Source organism: Herpailurus yagouaroundi, unplaced genomic scaffold, assembly GCF_014898765.1.
Source record: "Herpailurus yagouaroundi ecotype Mexico unplaced genomic scaffold, PumYag 160, whole genome shotgun sequence".
Lineage (NCBI taxonomy): Eukaryota > Metazoa > Chordata > Mammalia > Carnivora > Felidae > Herpailurus > Herpailurus yagouaroundi.
Window position 1 is genome coordinate 3,594,291 of NW_024412401.1, and position 19,734 is coordinate 3,614,024.

Consider the following 19,734-nt stretch of genomic DNA (forward strand, 5'->3'; position numbering starts at 1 on the left):
AGCAGGAAGCTGCTCTTTGGTGGCCTTCTGGGATAGTGTAGGAATGTAATCAAACATTTAGGATGTGGTCACTTGACATGCAGACCCTTGGTTCAGTTCATTACTAAGCTAGAGTCACTGGAGTCATAGATCCTAAACCCAGGACAACTTTTAGCCTCCCAGATAATTTGCTTTCTATGGATTGCTCTTTGTTAATATTCTCCTCCTGACTTAGATACAAGGGCACTGCATAAGCATACAATACCCATTATTCTATTTATTATAAGATCATAACTGGGGCGCCTAGGTGGCTCAGTCGGTTAAGCATCCGACTTCGGCTCAGGTCATGATCTCGCAGGCCATGAGTTTGAGCCCCGCATCAGGCTCTGTGCTGACAGCTCAGAACCTGGAGCCTGTTTCAGATTCTGTGTCTCCCTCTCTCTGACCCTCCCCCATTCATGCTCTCTCTCCGTCTCAAAAATAAATAAACATTAAAAAAATTTTTTTAAAAGATCATAATTGACAACATAGTTAATTGCATGATGAATTTTTAAAATATTTAGAAAGTACACAGTAAGTTACCAAGCACTCTTCCAGCATTACCTCAGTTAAGCCTCCTAACAACACCAAAAGGAAAGCACTTTTATTCTCATTTGCCAGTAGAAAAAAAAGGCTTACAAAGGTTCAATAACTTGTCCAAGGTCAGAAGCAAGGAGATGAAAGAACAAAGACTTGAACCCAGGTCTGCCTGATGCCCAAAACCAGTTTTCCTCAAGGGAAATCTATCTCAGGTCTAGCCACACAATAAAAATAAATTTCCTGGGTGACAGCATGATTTTCCTTCTGTACATGAAAACCATACAACCTACACAGGTGCCTTTGTTACTTTGGGCAACTAAATCATCTCTTTTTTTCTTAAAGAATTATTTCACTGTTTTTCTTTTGCAATTCTTAGGAAAATAACAAGCAATAAACAAAAGTACAATGCAGAAATATAACAAAGTTCTACCACACAGTTTAATTCCTAAAAATTAGCCCTTTCTCAACAGTAGAATAATTGATAATATGAAATGTTGGTGGGGAGAGATAAGGCAGACACATTCATATCCTGCTAGCAAAAGAAATTGGGGAAAGTCTTTCTGGAAAGCCACTTGGCAGCTAAAGGTTTTAAAATGTCTGTCCCTTTGACTTTGCAATATTACTTCAAGGACACAGTCTTACACAATCAGGAAAGGAGACAGAAATTCATAATTTTTATAAATCATTTTATAAATTTATAAACAAGATCTTATTTATAAAAGAATAAAACAGAAAAACAAAAACAATCACTCAAAACCAGAAAACATTTAAATTGTGGTATATACAAACAATAAAATATCACACATCATTAAAAACCAAGCTACTTATAACATACTTTAACTGAAAAAAGCAAGCCACGATATAATAATTATCATTATTGCTATTTTAATAAAATTATTTACTGCAATAATTATTAGCAAACTGATATTAGTATGAATATTAGTAATTAATATTAATGTAGCAATGCTATTGTCAATATAGTAAATATATTGATCAAATATTAATATAATATTGATAGCAAATATTTTGATATATGTTGATATTTAGGCTTTGAAGTAATTATCAATTGATATTGATCAAATGTTAGTATGCTAATATTACACTCATATTAGTTTCATAATATTAACAATGAATTAAGTTTTCCCTTCTATGCCAGGCCCTATACTAAAATCTTTTTAGGGGTTAATTTAGTCCTCATGACAATAACTTAAGGGATTTATTGCTTCTTTAACTTTTTTTTAAGTAACCTCTATACCCAATGTGGGGCTCAAACTCATGACGCCGAGATCAAGGGTCAGATCTATGCTCTACTGACTGAACCAGCCAGGTTCCCCTCTTTATTTTAACTTTTAAACTATTTGACATAACTTCTCACTTACAGAAAACTTGCAAGAATACTACAAAGAATTCTTCTCTACCATCACATGGATTTACCAATCAACATTTGGCCACATTTACTTTATCTTTCTCTCTCTATCTTTTTGTCTGTCTCTCTCCCAACACACATACATATTTTCTGAACAACTTGAGTAAACTGTGTACATCATGACTCTTTACTACTAAGTGCTTCACTGTGTGTTTCCTCAGAACAAGGGCATTCTGTTATATAACCACAGTATAATGATGAAATCAGGAAATTTTATGCTTGTACAATATGTTATAGACTGTATTGTCCCAGTAATGTCCTACATAGCCACTTTTTTCAGAATCCAGGATCATTCACTGCATTCAGATGTTACGTCTCTTTAGTTTCCTTTAATCTGAAACAGTTCCTCAGCCTTTATTTTCTATGACATTGACATTTTTTAAGTGAACAAGCCATGCATTTTGAAGATTTCCCTTCAATTTGTGTTTGTCTTCACTTTTGATGGAACACTATATAGGTGATATCGTGTCTTTCTCAGTGCATCATATCAGTAGATACATGATGTCGATTTATCACATTATTGGTATGTTAAATGTGGCCGAAGCCATGAGGTGATGTCAGGTTTCTCCACTGTGGAGTTACCTTTCCTGTTTACTTATTGATTAATTAATTCACTGGTTGATTGGATTCCTTAAAAGTATGTATACATGGAGAGGGAGCCAAGATGGCAGAACAGCATAGAAGTTTTTTGTGTGTCTTGCGTCCATGAAATACAGCCAGACCAACCAGCTAAACCATCCTGAACACCTAGAAAACTGATCTGAGGATTAACATAACAATCTGCACAACATGAACCACAGAATCCAGCAGGTACGCGGCATGGAGAGGTGAACTTGGGGAGAGAGAAGCTGTGGAGGGCAGGGAGGTGCTTTTGCGTATGGAGGGAGGACGGAGACAGTGGGGAGAATACAGGAAAAGCACCCCTCCCCAAAAGCAGCTGGAGAGAAAGTGGAAAATTGGAAACAGCTACAGGGATTGAACTAAAAAGGGGGAAAGGAGATAGAAATGAGAAGGGAGAAAGGAGAGAGTTTAAATTCCATTAAGACTGTAAACAGGGGGAGCTCACAGTCTTGCAGCTCAATACCTGGCGGTGCTCTGCTGGCAAGGGCGAATCTCCAGGAGCAGAATGGGGTCCGGGAGTTTGTCCACCCACACAGGGATAAGCGGTTCCACTGCTGGAAGGACATTTGGTAGAGGCTGTGAGACAAATGGGGCCCAGCAGACTCCAGAGAGCAGGCACATTCGCTGGTGCTGGGACAAAGTCGGTAAGGGTGAAGACTGGTGCCAGATGTATGTTGTGATTTTCCATAATCCCTGAAACACTGCTGCCACACTATCTCGAGAACTTGTTGTGGAGTGGGCTGGCACCTGGCCGCAGTCTCTAGGCATTGGCAGCAGCATGGTCCTGCGAACGTTCCTGGATGGGGCCGGAACTGGGCCATTGCTCGGTAAGACCCTCCACAGAGGGACGGCACAGGGACGGCACAGTCCCTCAAAAGTAAGGGGCCAGGAAAACAGCCACATCTGAGAAAAAACTCGGGAGAGAGGTATTACCTGGGGCTTGGTCACGGACAGTGTAAAAGCAGTGAGTGGACGAAAGCTGAAGACAAAGGACAGGTGAACGATTGCTGATCAGGGAGAACAAAGTTCCAATACTAGAGACTGGGTAGCTGGGTGACGCCATTTTCACTGCTTCCGCGCATGTGCATATGCACCTACAAGCGCCACAACAATCCACCCCATTAGGCTAGCAGCGCTATCTAGTGGAGAATGGAGCCGTTACACTAAGTCCCGCCCGACTGGGCCAACCTCGCTCTTCAAGAACAGAAGTCTCACCGCCTGCTTAGTTTATATACTATAAAGCACTTCATAGTCTGACTTCTAGGGGAAAACGAAGTAATTTCAGTCATATTTCAGTCTGTTAGCTGGTCCATCTATTCATTTTTCTTTCTTTCTTTTTTTTTTCTCTTTTTCATTTCTCTCTCATGAATACAGAAAGAAAAAATTCATTTTTATTTTTAATTTTTATTAAAAATATTTTTCTTTAATTTTTTTCTACTATATTTTTTACTTTTGTGTAAATTTTTTCAAATTCTATTTTACTTCCATCATTTTATTTCAGTCTACTTCAGTGTATTCATTTTTCAAATTTTCAAATGATTTCCTTTTTTTTCTTTTTTCTCTTTTTCATTTCTTTTCTTTTTCTTGACTACAGAAAGAGAAAAACTCATTTTTATTTTTCATTTTTATTAAAAATATTTTTCTTGGGGCGCCTGGGTAGCGCAGTCGGTTAAGCGTCCGACTTCAGCCAGGTCACGATCTCGCGGTCCGTGAGTTTGAGCCCCGCATCAGGCTCTGGGCTGATGGCTCGGAGCCTGGAGCCTGTTTCCGATTCTGTGTCTCCCTCTCTCTCTGCCCCTCCCCCGTTCATGCTCTGTCTCTCTCTGTCCCAAAAATAAATAAAAAACGTTGAAAAAAAAATTTAAAAAAATATATATTTTTCTTTAATTTTTTTCCACTAATTTTTTATTTTTGTGTAAATTTTTTCAAATTCTAGTTTACTTTCATCATTTCATTTAAGTCTACTTCAGTGTATTCATTTTTTCAAATTTTCAAATGATTTCCTTTCTTTTTTTTTCTTCTTTCCCCTTTTTTCTCTAATATATCAAGCCACTTTCAACACCCAGAAAAAACACACCTAGGATCTAGCATCATTTATTTGATTTTTGTGTGTGTGTGTTTTTAATTTTTTACTTTTAATATTTTTTTAATTTTAATTTTTTAATTTTAATTTTTCTACCTCATTAATTCCTTTTCTCCCTTCAAAATGACAAAAGGAAGGAATTCACCCCAAAAGAAAGAGCACGAAGAAACGACAGCCAGGGACTTAACCAACACAGATACAAGCAAGATGTCTGAACCAGAATTTAGAATCACGAAAATAAGAATACTAGCTGGAGTTGAAAATAGATTAGAATACCTTTCTGCAGAGATAAAAGAAGTAAAAACTAGTCCAGATGAAATTAAAAAATGCTATAACTGAGCTGCAATCATGAATGGATGCTGCAGCAGCAAGGATGGATAAAGCAGAACAGAGAATCAGTGATATAGAGGACAAACTTATGGAGAATAACAAAGCAGGAAAAAAGGAGGGAGATTAAGGCAAAAGAGCACTATTTAAGAGTCAGAGAAATCAGTGACTCATTAAAAAGGAACAACATCAGAATCATAGGGGTCCCAGAAGAGGAAGAGAAAGAAATAGGGGTAGAAGGGTTATGTCAGTAAATCATAGCGGAAAACTTTCCTAAGCTGGGGATAGACACAGACATCAAAATCCAGGAAGTACAGAGGACTCCCATTAGATTCAACAAAAACCGGAGGGGCGCTTCCAGAAGAGCTGGAGCAACAGTGTCGGCAGCTTCTCACAGCTGCACGCCTTCAGTGCCCCGCCTTCGGCCGCGTGTGACTGCGCTCCTATGTGCCCGCACGTGGGGTTGGGTACAAGCGATGGCAGCAGATGCCAGGTGACCACGACGGAGCCCCTGGAGCTGGAGCCGGACAGGAGGAAAGTGAATGTAATCAACTGAAGAAGTCGCAAGAGATGAGAGGGAGGACAGGGGGTGAGTTAAATTAAAAATTTCAAAGTACCTGAGGATATTTACATGAAATTATCACTATAGTATCATTAAGATCATTGTTGCTTTCTGGAGAGGGCCAACATGGCAGAGAAGTAGGAGGATCCATATGTCCCATGTCTCTCAAACAAAGAAGTGTAGAAGCCAAAGGACTTTGAACACCAAAGCCTGGGTGGAAAAGAGACTGAATCTACTAGGAAGAAAATGGGAAAGCTGGAAAAAAGATAGGACTACTCAAAGGAACAAACCAAAGCACATCCGGCGGAGGGTACAAAATATTACTACGAGTAGGGTAATAAAATAACCAAAGTCACAACAACTGAGAGCAAGTAACAATCCCCTAGATTCAACAAAAACCTACCATCAACAAGGCATATCATAGTCAAATTCACAAAATACTCAGGCAAGGAGAGAATCATGAAAACAGCAAGGGAAAACAAGTCCTTAACCTACAAGGGAAGACAGATCAGGTTTGCAGCAGACCTATCCACAGAAACTTGGTAGGCCAGAAAGGAGTGGCAGGATATACTCAATGGGCTGAATCAGAAAAATATGCAGCCAAGAATTCTTTATCCAGCAAGGCTGTCATTCAAAATAGAAGGAGAGATAAAAAGTTTCCCAGACAAACAAAAATTAAAAGAGTTTGTGATCACTAAATCAGTCCTGCAAGAAATTTTAAGGGGCACTCTCTGAGGGGAGAAAAGATGAAAATATACATACATACATACATACATATATACCAAAAGCAACAAAGATTAGAAAGAACCAGAGAACACCACCAGAAACTCCCAACTCTACAAGTAACATAATGGCAATAAATTCATATCTTTCAGTACTCACTCTAAATGTCAATGGACTCAATGCTTCAATCAAAAGACATAAGTAGCAGAATAGATAAGAAAACAAGACCCATCTATATGCTGTTTACAAGAGACCCACTTTAGACCTAAAGACACCTTCAGATTGAAAGTAGGGGATGGAGAACCATCTATCATGCAAATGGTCAACAAAAGAAAGCCATAGTAGCCATACTTATATTAGACAATCTACACTTTAAAGACTGTATCAAGAGATGAAGAAGGGCATTATTATAATCAAGGGGTCTATCCACCAAGAAGACCTAACAATTGTAAACATTTATGTGCCAAATGTGGAAGTACCCAAATAAATAAATCAATTAATCAAAACATAAAGAAACTCATTGATAGTAGTACTATAAATAGTAACAGACTTCAACACTCCACTCACAGCAATGAACAGGTCATCTAATCAAAGAATCAACAAGGAAAAAAAGGGTTTGAATGACACACTGGACCAGATAGACTTAACAGATATATTCAAAACATTTCACCCTAAAGCAGCAGAATATACATTCTTCTCCAGTGCACATGGAATGTTCTCTAGAATAGACCACATACTGGGATACAAATCAGCCCTCACAAGTACAAAAAGATCTAGATCATACCGTGCATATTTTCAGAACACAACGCTATGAAATCGAAATCAACTACAAGAAAAAATTTGGAAAGGTAACAAATACTTGGAGACTGAAGAATATCCTACTAAAGAATGAATGGGCTAACCAAGAAGTTAAAGAAGAAATTAAAAAGTATATGGAAGCCAATGAAAATGATAACACCACAACCCAAAACCTCTGGGACACAGCAAAGGCAGTCATAAGAGGGAAGTATACAGCAATCCAGGCCTTCCTAAAGAAGGAAGAAAGATCTCAGACACACAACCTAACCTTACACCTTAAAAGCTGGAAAAACAACAGCAAATAATATCCAAAACCAGCAGAAGACAGGAAATAACAAAGATCAGAGCAGAAGTTAATGCTATCAAAACCAAAACCAAAAAACAAAACAAAACAAAAAAAAACCCAGTAGAACAGATCAATGAAACCAGAAGCTGGTTCTTTGAAAGAATTAACAAAATTGATAAACCACTAGGCAGTTTGATCAAAAAGAAATAGGAAAGGACCCAAATAAATAAAATCAAGAATGAAAGAGGAGAGATCACAGCCAGCACAGCAGAAATAAAAACAATAATAAGAGAATGTTATGAGCAATTATATGTCAATAAAATGGGCAATCTGAAAGAAATGGATAAATTCCTAGAAACATATACACTACCAAAACTGAAACAGGAAGAAATAGAAAATTTGAACAAACCCATAACCAGTAAAGAAATCAAATTAGTAATCAAAACTCTCCCCAAAAAAACAAGAGTCCAGGGCCAGATGGCTTTCCAGGGGAATTCTATTAAACATTTAAGGAAGAGTTAAAACCTATTCTCTTGAAGTTGTTCCAAAAAATAGAAATGGAAGGAAAACTTCTAAACTCATTCTAAGAAGCCAGCATACCTTGATTTCAAAACCAGACAGAGACCCCACTAAAATGGAGAACTATAGACAAATTTCTCTGATGAACATGGATGCAAAAATCCTCAATAAGATATTAGCCAACTGGCTCCAACAATACATTAAAAAATTATTCACCACGACCAAGTGGGATTTATACCTGGAATGCAGGGCTGGTTCAATATCCACAAAACAATCAATGTGATTCATCACATCAAAAAAGAAAGGACAAGAACCTTATGATCCTCTCAATAGATGCAAAGAAAGCATTTGACAAAATACAACATCCTTCCTTGATAAAAACCCTCATGAAAGTAGGGATAGAAGGATCATACCTCAAGATCATAAAAGCCATATACGAAAGACCCAATGCTAATATCATCCTCAATGGGGAAAAACTGAGAGTTTTCCTCCTAAGGTCAGGAACAAGACAGGGGTGTTCACTCTCACCACTGTTGTTCGACATAGTATTGGAAGTCTTAGCCTCTGCAATCAGACAACACAAACATATAAAAGGCATCCAAATCAGCCAGGAGGAGGTCAAACTTTCACTCTACACAGATGACATGATACTCTATATGGAAAACCCTAAAGATTCCACCAAAAAACTGCTAGAACTGATCCATGAATTCAGCAAAGTTGCAGGATATAAAATAAATGCACAGAATTCGGTCGCATTCCTATACACCAACAATGAAGTGACAGAAAGAGAAACCAAGGAATCAATCCCATTTACAGTTGCATCAAAACCCATAAAATACCTAGGAATAATCTAACCAAAGAGGTGAAAAATCTATACACTGAAAACTATAGAAAGCTGATGAAAGAAATTGAAGAAGACACAAAAAAATGGAAAAAGATTCCATGCTCCTGGATAGGAAGAACAAATATTGTTAAATGTCGATACTACCCAAAGCAATCTACATATTAAATGCAATCCCTATCAAAATAACACCAGCATTCTTCACAGAGCTAAAACAAATAATCCTAAAATTTGTATGGAACCAGAAAAGACCCTGAAGAGCAAAAGCATTCTTGAAAAAGAAAACCAAAGCAGGAGGCATCACAATCCCAGACTTCAAGCTATACTACATAGCTGTAATCATCAAGACAGTATGGTACTGGCACAAAAACAGACACTCAGATCAATGGAATAGAATAGAGAACCCAGAAATGGACCCACAAACATATGGCAAACTAATTTTTGACAAAGCAGGAAAGAATATTCAGTGGAATAAAGACAGTCTCTTCAGCAAGTGGTGCTGGGAAAACTGGACAGCGATATGCAGAAGAATGAACCTAGACCACTTTCTTACACCATACACAAAAATAAACTCAAGGTGGATGAAAGACCTCAGTGTAAGACAGGAAGCCATCAAAAGCCTCGAGGAGAAAGCAGGCAAAAGCTTCTTTGATCTTGGCCACAGCAACTTCTTACTCAACATGTCTCCGGAGGCAAGGGAAACAAAAGCAAAGATGAACTACTGGGACCTCATCAAAATAAAAAGCTTCTGCACAGCAAAGAAAACATTCAGCAAAACTAAAAGGCAACCAACAGAATTGGAGAAGATACTTGCAAACGACATATCAGATAAAGGGTTAGTGTCCAAAATCTATAAAGAACTTATCAAACTCAACACCCAAAAAACAAATAATCCAGTGAAGAAATAGGCAAAAGACATGAATAGACACTTCTCCAAAGAAGACATCCAGATGGCCAACTGACACATGAAAAAATGCTCCACATCACTCATCATCAGGGAAACACAAATCAAAACCACCATGAAATACCACCTTACACCTGTCAGAATGGCCAACATTAACAACTCGGTCAACAACAGATGTTGGCGAGAATGCAGAGAAAGAGGATCTCTTTTGCATTGGTGGGAATGCAAGATGGTGCAGCCACTCTGGAAAACAGTATAGAGGTTCCTCAAAAAACTAAAAATAGAACTACACTATGACCCAGCAATTGCACTACTAGGTATTTGTCAAAGGGATACAGGTGTGCTGTTTCGAAGAGACACATGCACCCCAATGTTTATAGCAATACTATCGACAATAGCCAAAGTATGGAAAGAGCTCAAGTGTCCATTGATGGGTGAATGGATAAAGAAGATGTGGCATACATACACAATGGAGTATTACTCAGCAATCAAAAAGAATGAAATCTTGCCATTTGCAACTACGCGGATGGAACTGGAGGGTATTATACTAAGTGAAATTAGTCAGAGAAGGACAAATATCATATGACTTCATTCATGAGGACTTTAAGAGACAAAACAGATGAACATAAGGGAAGGGAAACAAAAATAATATAAAAACAGGGAGGGAGACAAAGCATAAGTGACTCATAAATATGGAGAACAGAGGGTTACTAGAGGGATTTTGGGAGGCAGGATGGGCTAAATGGGTAAGGGGCATTAAGGAATCTACTCCTGAAATCACTGTTTCACTATATGCTAACTAATTTGGATAAATTTTAAAAAATTAAATTAAAAAAGTGTGTATGTATACATCACTTCATCCAACTTTCATCTACTATTGTACCATTTACAGATAGTTGTTCTGAATTGGCTATTACTATAATGGTCATAAAATGGTGACCTCTATCATTCCTGGCTTTCTCCTTTAAGGAAGAGATTTTCTTTTACTTACTTATCTATTCATTTCTTTATTTATTATCACTATCAACTTACAATTCCTATTTTATTCATAGGCCCAGTGAGGGTCGATTTTACAGGTCAACTTGACGAGCCATGGGGTGCCCACACATTTGGTTAAACATTATTCTGGATATTTCCATGAGGGTATTTTGGAGGTGGTTAACATTTAAATTAGCAGACTGAGTAAAGCAGATTGCTTTTCTTATGTTTTTAATATGCTTAGTGGCCATTTAAATCTTTTCCTGGTGAGTTACCTTTCATGTCTTTTGCTTACTGTTCTATCCAGTTTTTTCTCAACGTTTATTTTTTATTTTTGGGACAGAGAGAGACAGAGCACGAACGGGGGAGGGGCAGAGAGAGAGGGAGACACAGAATCGGAAGCAGGCTCCAGGCTCCGAGCCATCAGCCCAGAGCCTGACGCGGGGCTCGAACTCCCGGACCGTGAGATCGTGACCTGGCTGAAGTCGGACGCTTAACCGACTGCGCCACCCAGGCGCCCCTGTTCTATCCAGTTTTTGTTATCATCCCTCTTTAACATATGAGACAACAGACTCCGGGAAATGAAATAACCCAAGGATATACATGTAGGAATTGTTGGAGCTGAAACTGGAAACTGATCATATGAGGAGAAAATTGCACCAAAAAAAATTATGTTTTTGTGTTTGGAGCTTTAGACTTAACTCTTCAAATCTTCTGCCACAGTAAACATATATTACCTAGATAATTAAGAGAGAAAATGCACTAAAATTAAAATGAAGAAAGGAAAGAAAAGAAAAGAAAAGAAAAGAAAAGAAAAGAAAAGAAAAGAAAAGAAAAGACAGCTTCTCCCTAAATCACAACTTTCAACAGTCTGCCAGAGTAATCTGCACCTCGAAGGTGGAAACAGCCAAGCATGTAGGTTGCTAGCTGTCAGAGGCTGTAGGAGTTTGCCATATTTGTATTTATTTTAAATAAAAAAGTCACAACAGAGGGAGATACAAGAAGAAACTATTGATAAGGCGAATTTGCACACTGAAACCAAGCAGAAAATGGGAGGCACAGGCTCTACAATCAATCGCTTGAGATTCGTCAGAGAAACAAGAGGAAAGGAGGGGAGGGCGCTCACCAGTAAGACGGAAATCTCAGAGATGGATTCAGGGTCTAAGGTGAAGTTCTCAGCACAGAGAAGAATGTACAAGGAATGCAACCAATGTGCACCCTCAGACAACTGAAGAATGGCAAAGTCTGAGGAGGCAAGAGGTAAGTGGATCCTTCTGCTGAGCAGTGGCTCTCAACCCCAACAGATTAACATCACCAGAGGAACATTTAAAGCAAATAGATGCCTGGGCCCCCACTGGGCCCCCACCGTTGGAAAATTAAATCAGAATTTCTGGGACGGGATGCTGGAATCCTTTTGGGAAGCATAGGTCTACAGCATCTAAGAAGGACCTTCCTGGACGTTTTCAAATATTCTTCCAAGGATAAAAGAAAGAGGTTAGGCTTATATTTTAACTCAACAAGTCAGCCCATCAGAGCATATAAAGAGATTACATTACCATCGTCTTCTCACCACCACCATCATAATAGCTCCCATTTAGTGAATACTCTACTATGCCCCAGATCCTATGCCCGGCACTTTATACTTTAACATATTCTAATCTTTACAGCAACTGTTCAGGGTAGGTATTATTATTTCTACTTTAGATTCATGACACTAGGTTCAGAAAAATTCAAAGATTTACTCAAGTCAGGTCTTGACATACTTTCCACCCCATGAATGCACCATATTGTTCACATTTATCAACCTCACCAATTACGCTTACTTGATAATAAGTAAAGTCAATTCTACTCTGAGATATACTCCCAAGAGAAGTGAGTGCCTACATCTAAAAAAGACTCGTACAAATTATTCATAGCAACTGTAGCAATTCGATTCATAATAGCCCCAAAGTAGAAACAACACAAAGGATAAACAAATTGTGAGATACCCACACCATGCAATTCCACTCAGCTATTAAGAAGAACAAACTCCCAAACTGATACATACAACATGGGTGAATTTCAAAAACATTTCATTGAACAAGACACACACAAAAGAGTGCATACTGTAAGATTCCATTATATGAATTTTGAAAGACAAGATTAATCCCTGTGCTAGAAATCAGAATAGTGGTTATACCTAAGGGGAAGAGGCAGGTATACAGTCACATAGATGTATACATATGTAAAAATCCAGTTATGCATTTGAGATCTGTGCATTTTATTACATGTAAAAGAGACCTCAATCAAGTATTGTGATTAAAAAATAAATAGGAGGAATCTGACTCAAGGCCACAAAGCTTAGAGTTGAGTCAACACAACAGAACCCAAGCTTGTCTGAAACAAAGCCTATGATCTATAAAATAGGGCCATTTTCTCCCTAAATGTGTATTAAGTACCCCCATTCAAGTATCACAGTGACTCCACAAACTGAAAACCGTCCAAATGCTTAACCTTAACCTTAGGAGAACGATTAGGTAAATTAGGGTGTGCCCACACAAGGAACTATAATTCAGCCACTAAATGATGATTATGAAGATTTTAAAGCAATAAAAACAAATGCTTCTAATCTAATATATGTGAAATAAAGCAGAATATTGAATTGTACCTATCTAAATGATTGTAACTATGTAAGCATCAGGAATGCAAACATGTAAGGACTAGATAACAGCATTTAAAAACTCCTTAGTTTCAATTGAGTGATTGTGGATGGCTTTTTTTTTTTTTTTTTTTTTTTTTGGTATTCCAGAAGTTCCATTATTGTTACAATATTATCTTGACAATAGATTACAAAGGACTCAATAAGTATGAAATCTTTAAGGTCACCCAATGTTGTATTCCTAGTGAAATGAACCTAAGAGGTTCTATCTAGAACCTACCCTATTAAACCATCTAGAATTATGCCGAAGGGGAAGTAGGGCTCTTAAATTAGCCTCTGATACTTCTAGTACATGAAGTTCCTTCGATAGGACCAATTTTAGAGGCAATTCTCTCTAATTTGAGAGTTAATCAAGACATAATATGCAATTAAAGAAAATTAAATAGTACAAATAAAGAAATAAGAATCAAATATTTAAAAGGGTCCATTTGGAAAGCCAACTTTAGTACATTAAAGAATACACGAAAATGAATTTTTAATAAGGAATCACTATGAGTAATTATTTATTGCTTTTAATTATTTATTGCTGTTAGAGGGTAAGGTCAGTTCTAATTTGTTATGTACATGCTCACTTTTTTTTTTTCTTTTTTTTTTTTTTTTTTACATACACGTTAGCCAAGAGAAACGAAATATATTTGCATTATCAATTTAAAACAAAGGCATACACTTTCGGTTAAATATGGCAGATTGAACACATATATTTTTCTCTACTTCTCTCCCAAATCTGACAAAAATGTCAATAAAAGAAGAAAATGGTACAAGTCTGTTCAACCAGATCAGTAAGACAAGAGCAGCTGAGCCTGTCAACTGATGAATGGATTAACAAAATGTGCCACATCCATACAATCGAGTATTACTCAGCCATAAAAACAAATGACATGCTACTACATGCTACAATGTGGAAGACCTTTGAAAACATTATGTTAAGTGACAGAAGCCAGTCACAAAGGTCACATATTTTATGACTCTATTTATCAGAGAGCGCCAGAAGAGGTAAACACATCGCGACAGCAAGCATATTAGTGGTTGCCAGCGGCTGGGGTGGGGGACAGATAGGGAGTGACTGCTTAAGGGGTATGAGGTTTTGCGGGGGATGATGAGAATGATTCAGAACTAGATGGGGCACGACACTGTGAGTGTCCTGAATGTCACGGAATTATACATTTTCAATGGTTAATTTCATATTATGTGAATTTTATCTCGATTTTTTTAAATGTCAACACCAGATGAGAGATGAATACAAAATTTAGAAGAGGGCAAACAAATGGGAAAATGGCAGCTGACTCACAGAGCAAATGAAACTTACACGTGGCTCATTGGAGGTTTCTTCTCCAGGGAAAATTAACAGCTGAAGAAAAACTATCCATAAAGTCTTAGCACATTCCTCCCTGGCAACAAGGCCTACACATAAGCGATCTTTAAACGCCTCACTCCTAAATACGAATGAAATTGATAGCCAGGAACCACAAGACGTTTGAGGAAATTATATACCCATGAAATAAGAACAAAATGCTATATTTTGCAGAGTATTAAGAAAGCAAGAAGTGATGTTTAGAAATTAAATATATGGCAGGAGATATTAAAAATTCAAAAGGAAGGTTTAGAAAATATAACTGAGGAGTGAAAAATACAGGAGGACACAAAGACAGATGAGGAAAATAGGAGAGAGAACGTAAGAAAAATCGAGAGTTGATCCAACACCTCGGTATTTGAGAAAGAGAGAACAAAGGTAGAGGGACAGACTGAATACTGACCCACAAAGATATCCACATCCTAATTCCTGGAAGCCATGAATGTTGCCTTATACGGGAACAGGGACTTTGCAAGTGCCATTAAATTAAGAATTCTTAAATAGATTATCCGGATCACCCAGGTGGGTCCTAAATGCAATCACAAATGCTCTTATAAAAAGGGAGACAAAGGGAGATTAGACACACAAGAGGAACAGGCAGTGAGACCAGAGGCAGACACCGGAATCTGGTGGCCACAAACCAAGGAGTGCCTCGCCCCCGTTGGAGGCGGGGATGTGTGTGGGTAGGTTCTTTTTTTTTATTATTTTTGTTTCTTCGTTGGTGGTCTGTTTGTTTTGTTGGAGTGTTTTTTTTTTTCTTGATATAAATGTCATCAATAGAAGAAGCCCTGAAAAAGCCAACACAATTTTTGTGGGTTCGTCAGAGCCCTGCTGACTTTCTGGGCTTTCACCTGCCCTTTATGGTATCCTTTCAGACGATTTTGCACAAACCCTTTGCTGCATCCCCAGTCCATTACAGGGCTATATCTACCCCTGATTGGCCAGATAGCTTCTGGTGTTACAGATGGAAAAGTGCCTCTGCCTCCAAAACTGCTCCATAAACTAGGAGATGCCTCGCTTAATGATAATCATAACAGTTACTTTCCACTTACTGAGTTAGCACTGGTAAGCATTATCTACATGTTTTAATAATTTTTACTGGAAAGCACACCATAATAAAACGAGAAACCAGTCAGTATTTTTCCTGCAATTACAACTGAGATTACTCTTCTTGGAGCGAAGTTAGTAGCCATTGCCTATTCCAACAAATACAAAGAAACAGAAGCAGAACAACCTGTTCAGTCAGTGAGAGTTGGGTCTGCACCCAAACTGACAAAAAAAATCACTAGTGGAATTTATGAAATATATAGCATTCAAGTCGCGAAATTTAAACTTTCTTTCTGATGGAGCCAACGACAAAAACTCTATTAAGGGGGTAGCCGAGGACTGTAATTTGATCTCTAAATATCATAAACCCGAGTCATGTGCGTAATTACGCAGACAGTATCAAAGACATTTTACTCACGATGATGGATGTGATCTTGGCTCATAGTCCTTTTCATGATATACAAGGTTTCCCTGTTTCTAGAAACTTATATTCTCCTAATTGTTTTGTCTTTCAGTGATAAAAGGTACCATCTAAAAAAAGAAAGAAACCAAAGCTACACCATGTGAACACCTGAATGAGAATAATCCAGTCTTTCCCATCCCATAAGATTTCATGTAGTAACTGGAGTTTGGGGAGCACTCAGAACTGCTAGTTTCTGATGGGATCTGGGTGGATACTTTTCATTACAAAACAGAGTCTGTGAACTAACATTGTTAGAAAACATGGAAAGGAAAATGTCGACTTGCCATATATCCCCACTTCACTCAATATGTATTTATGTATGTGCATATGCGCGTCCACCTTCTTCCAGAAAGAATTGAATGCATCCTTGACATTTCTCCATCTGTACAAAGCAATTTGTTCCTAGTTCCTTCCACAACCTGCAAATATTTACTTCTATCCCCAACCCAGGGAAATGTAACAATAATATCTAAATCTTCTGGAAACTTACTATCTTGGAAGAAAATGTTTTGTCTTTCTAATTAAAGAAATGCGTATCATGGAAAAGTCTGGAGAGGTGGGGAGTGTTGGAGATGTTCAAGAAAAAAACTTTTGAAGAAATTGGGAAATTAAAAAGAGCCATTATTAAGATGGATACAAGACCCTTTCAAATTTAATGTTTAGGATCAATTTCCAAGTAAATGCACTATAGATTCTACACATGATTGGATCACAACTATTAAAGACAATAGTCGCTGGGAATTGGTAAAAATTCCGGAGACGTCAGACCACCAAAGGCTATGGAAGTGATACTGTCCAAGTCTGTATCTCTACAGAGTAAAGGGGAACCAGCTAACATCTGAGTTATAGGGGGGAGAGGTAGGGAGAAAATTACACTAAAGGTGTAAACATATATATGATATACTGATATATGATATACCGAAAGCAAGAAAGACCATGGGAGGGGAGAGATCTAGTGGCCATGAGCAGGTGGTAGATCCTGCTTGGGTGGATGGTGGGAGAGAGGTCGCAGGTTCACTGTTCTCCTTTTTGTCCCTCATCTGTACTCAAGAGCCCTTTGTGGCTGCCCCATAACCCTCTGATGGGGGGCCTGGAAACTTGTGGCCCCACTGCCCAAGACATAAGTATGTTTCAGATGGTAGAGAACCCTGGCTGATTTCTTCTGCCTTTTAGTGGGTCCTGGGTCTTTGGTTCTACCTTCTACAATTTGTGTGGAATTGGCGTCTTATTTCTGTCTTGTTACTGCCTCCAGTGGAGTCCAAAATTTGAAAAAGGCCATGACACCAATCTAGTAGGGGAATTCTTGGTCCAGCTCACAAAAGTGATTGACTCTTGTTTTTTCTTTTTCTCTTCCTTCCCATTTCTCTAAATCAATTATTGAAACAGACACCTGGAATGGGAACTCCAGGGAAAGATCAGGACAGCTAGACTAGGAGAGCCTCCTGGGCAGGGCAAGGGTGATGAGGACTTCTTTCCAAAGCTTACAGACCATCTCCCTGTGAGAGGACTACCTGGTAGAGGGCTTCTCAATAACCCCAAACACCATGATTCAGTTTGACTTCTTAGGAGAATCTGGAACACTTGAAGCAAACAGGTCCTCAACATCACTCATCAGCTGTGTTCCCATCTCAGGTGTCACTAAGCCAAGCCTTCCCATTTTGTTAGGACTGATCTGTAAGAAATGCTGAACCCCTGAAAGCTTCTAATCAGATATTACTGCATCTGTCCTAAGAAAGCAGAATCCTATAGAATGGAGCACAGATGTTCTTAAAGATCTGAGATGATGTGTCCTTCTTCAGTAAAGGACTGCTGTCTGAAATACCAATGATGATCACATACAGAAAACGTCTTTGAGTTTTCGAGGAAGGATCAGTAGAAAATACATCCATCCACTTTAACAACGAATAACATGGAAAGAATAAGTCACAATTAAATCAATGCAGAAAGTCACAGAATTCATTCAATAATGAATATCTTCAACTTGCTTAGAAAGAGGAGAGGGAAAAATGGGTCCCAGAGTTTCATTCTTCTTGTCTCTCAGCATCAATTTAAGAGGCAGGAAGAACAAAATGGGAGCTTGGAAAGCAAAGATTCTGCTCTTCAACCCCCAGTTCCAAAAGGGTTAACTTATATCTCTCCACCATGAGGTCCCAGGGCCACCAGGACCAAGGACGCCAGTTCCTAGGCCATCCTCAGAAAGCAGAGGCCTTGAAGGAGAGGCATGTAGTAAGGAAAGCCCAACCTGATGCCCAGGTCCTTCCAGAGGCTCTATCAAAGAACAAATTTTAAAACAGCAGGAGGCAGCTGCTGCAGACACTTCATCCGCGGAAAAGAAAGAAAAGACAAAAAGATCTACAGCTCCAAGCCTAAAGAGTGTCCGCCTCTGTGCAGAGCCCAAGCCCTCCAGGTATTAGAGTTGCCTCTGTGGGCAAAGAGAATATTGAAACTCCCAAAGAACAAGTCCATCACGGGCCAGATCCCAAGAAAGAAACTGGGGCTTGTGTGTGGAGCTCACGCAAAGAGAGTCCACTAGAGGAGGAACTCAAGGACCCAGAAAAGCCAAATATACAAATTCCTGTAATGACAGGGATGCTTTCTTCCCTGAGTAAAAGTAGGGCTGAGGACTACATCCCACAGCCTTCGAGCAGAACCTACCGCTCTGAACGCCCTAAGCATTAATATGCAGGTCACAGAGAAAAAAAAAATCCAAAACAACTGCACAATTCCAGACAAGCAACTGTGTTTGAGGCAACCCCTTTCCACACTCCCCAGGAGCTTATGTTCCCAGCTAGGCCTTGAAAGCCCAGACCAAGGACACCCCAGCCATCAGGCCATATTCACCAGCATGCTAAACTCTGTCTCTGGGGGTATGTTTCTTCTGGTCAGCCAGAAAATTCTCCTCCATATTCTACCTCCAGCAAATTTTTTTCTCAAAAAAATGCAATTAGAGAAAATAAATTCGTTCTCCCATTACCACATCCTCTGAAGAGGATGGTCTGTGTTCCCCCTGTCCAACAATGTTTATTCTCAGGCCATTGTTAGTTACTTGTTTCTTCTGTCTGTGGTGTGTTTGGGGGAAGGTTTAGGAACTCCAGGAGCTCAGGCTTAGAGAAAACAAGGGTTTTATTTCAGCTCTGAGAGGCAGCCTTGGCTTCCTGAAGGTGAACAGGGCCCAAGAAGAAGTCGGACAGTGGCACAGCATATGTGACCTTCATTTGTAACTGTGGAGATACCCCATTTTCAAAATCGGTAATTTTAGTACTGCTATTATAAAAACATATGCATGTGCACCAACACCCTACTTTATAAACATTCACAGTTTTAAGCAGTGGGAAAAGTCAATGAAGACCAGACCCCAAGACCTAGAACGATCAGTCATTCCTTTGCTCCCTCATTGTCTTGAACGTCACACAGCTATGGGGTGCAGTGGGCGTGGTTATACAGGCAACAAAGGGCCAAGAATTACCCTCTTAGCCCCAGAGAACCTCCCATACCCTAAAAACAAAACTGGAGGTTTGGGAATTCGGAGGGCCTGAGTTCAGAAGAGTA

At 38.8% G+C, this 19,734-nt stretch overlaps 1 protein-coding gene across 1 annotated transcript in view; it reads right to left on the bottom strand.

Moving 5' to 3' along the window:
• FREM1 (FRAS1 related extracellular matrix 1) overlaps positions 1–16,218 on the bottom strand; it is a 185,816-nt gene extending 169,598 nt beyond the window's left edge. Inside the window, exon 1 of the mRNA XM_040481274.1 lies at positions 16,141–16,218. The gene's annotated coding sequence lies outside the window, so the exon portion shown is untranslated. The remainder of the gene's footprint in view (positions 1–16,140) is intronic.
• Between the last annotated feature and the right edge of the window lie 3,516 nt (positions 16,219–19,734).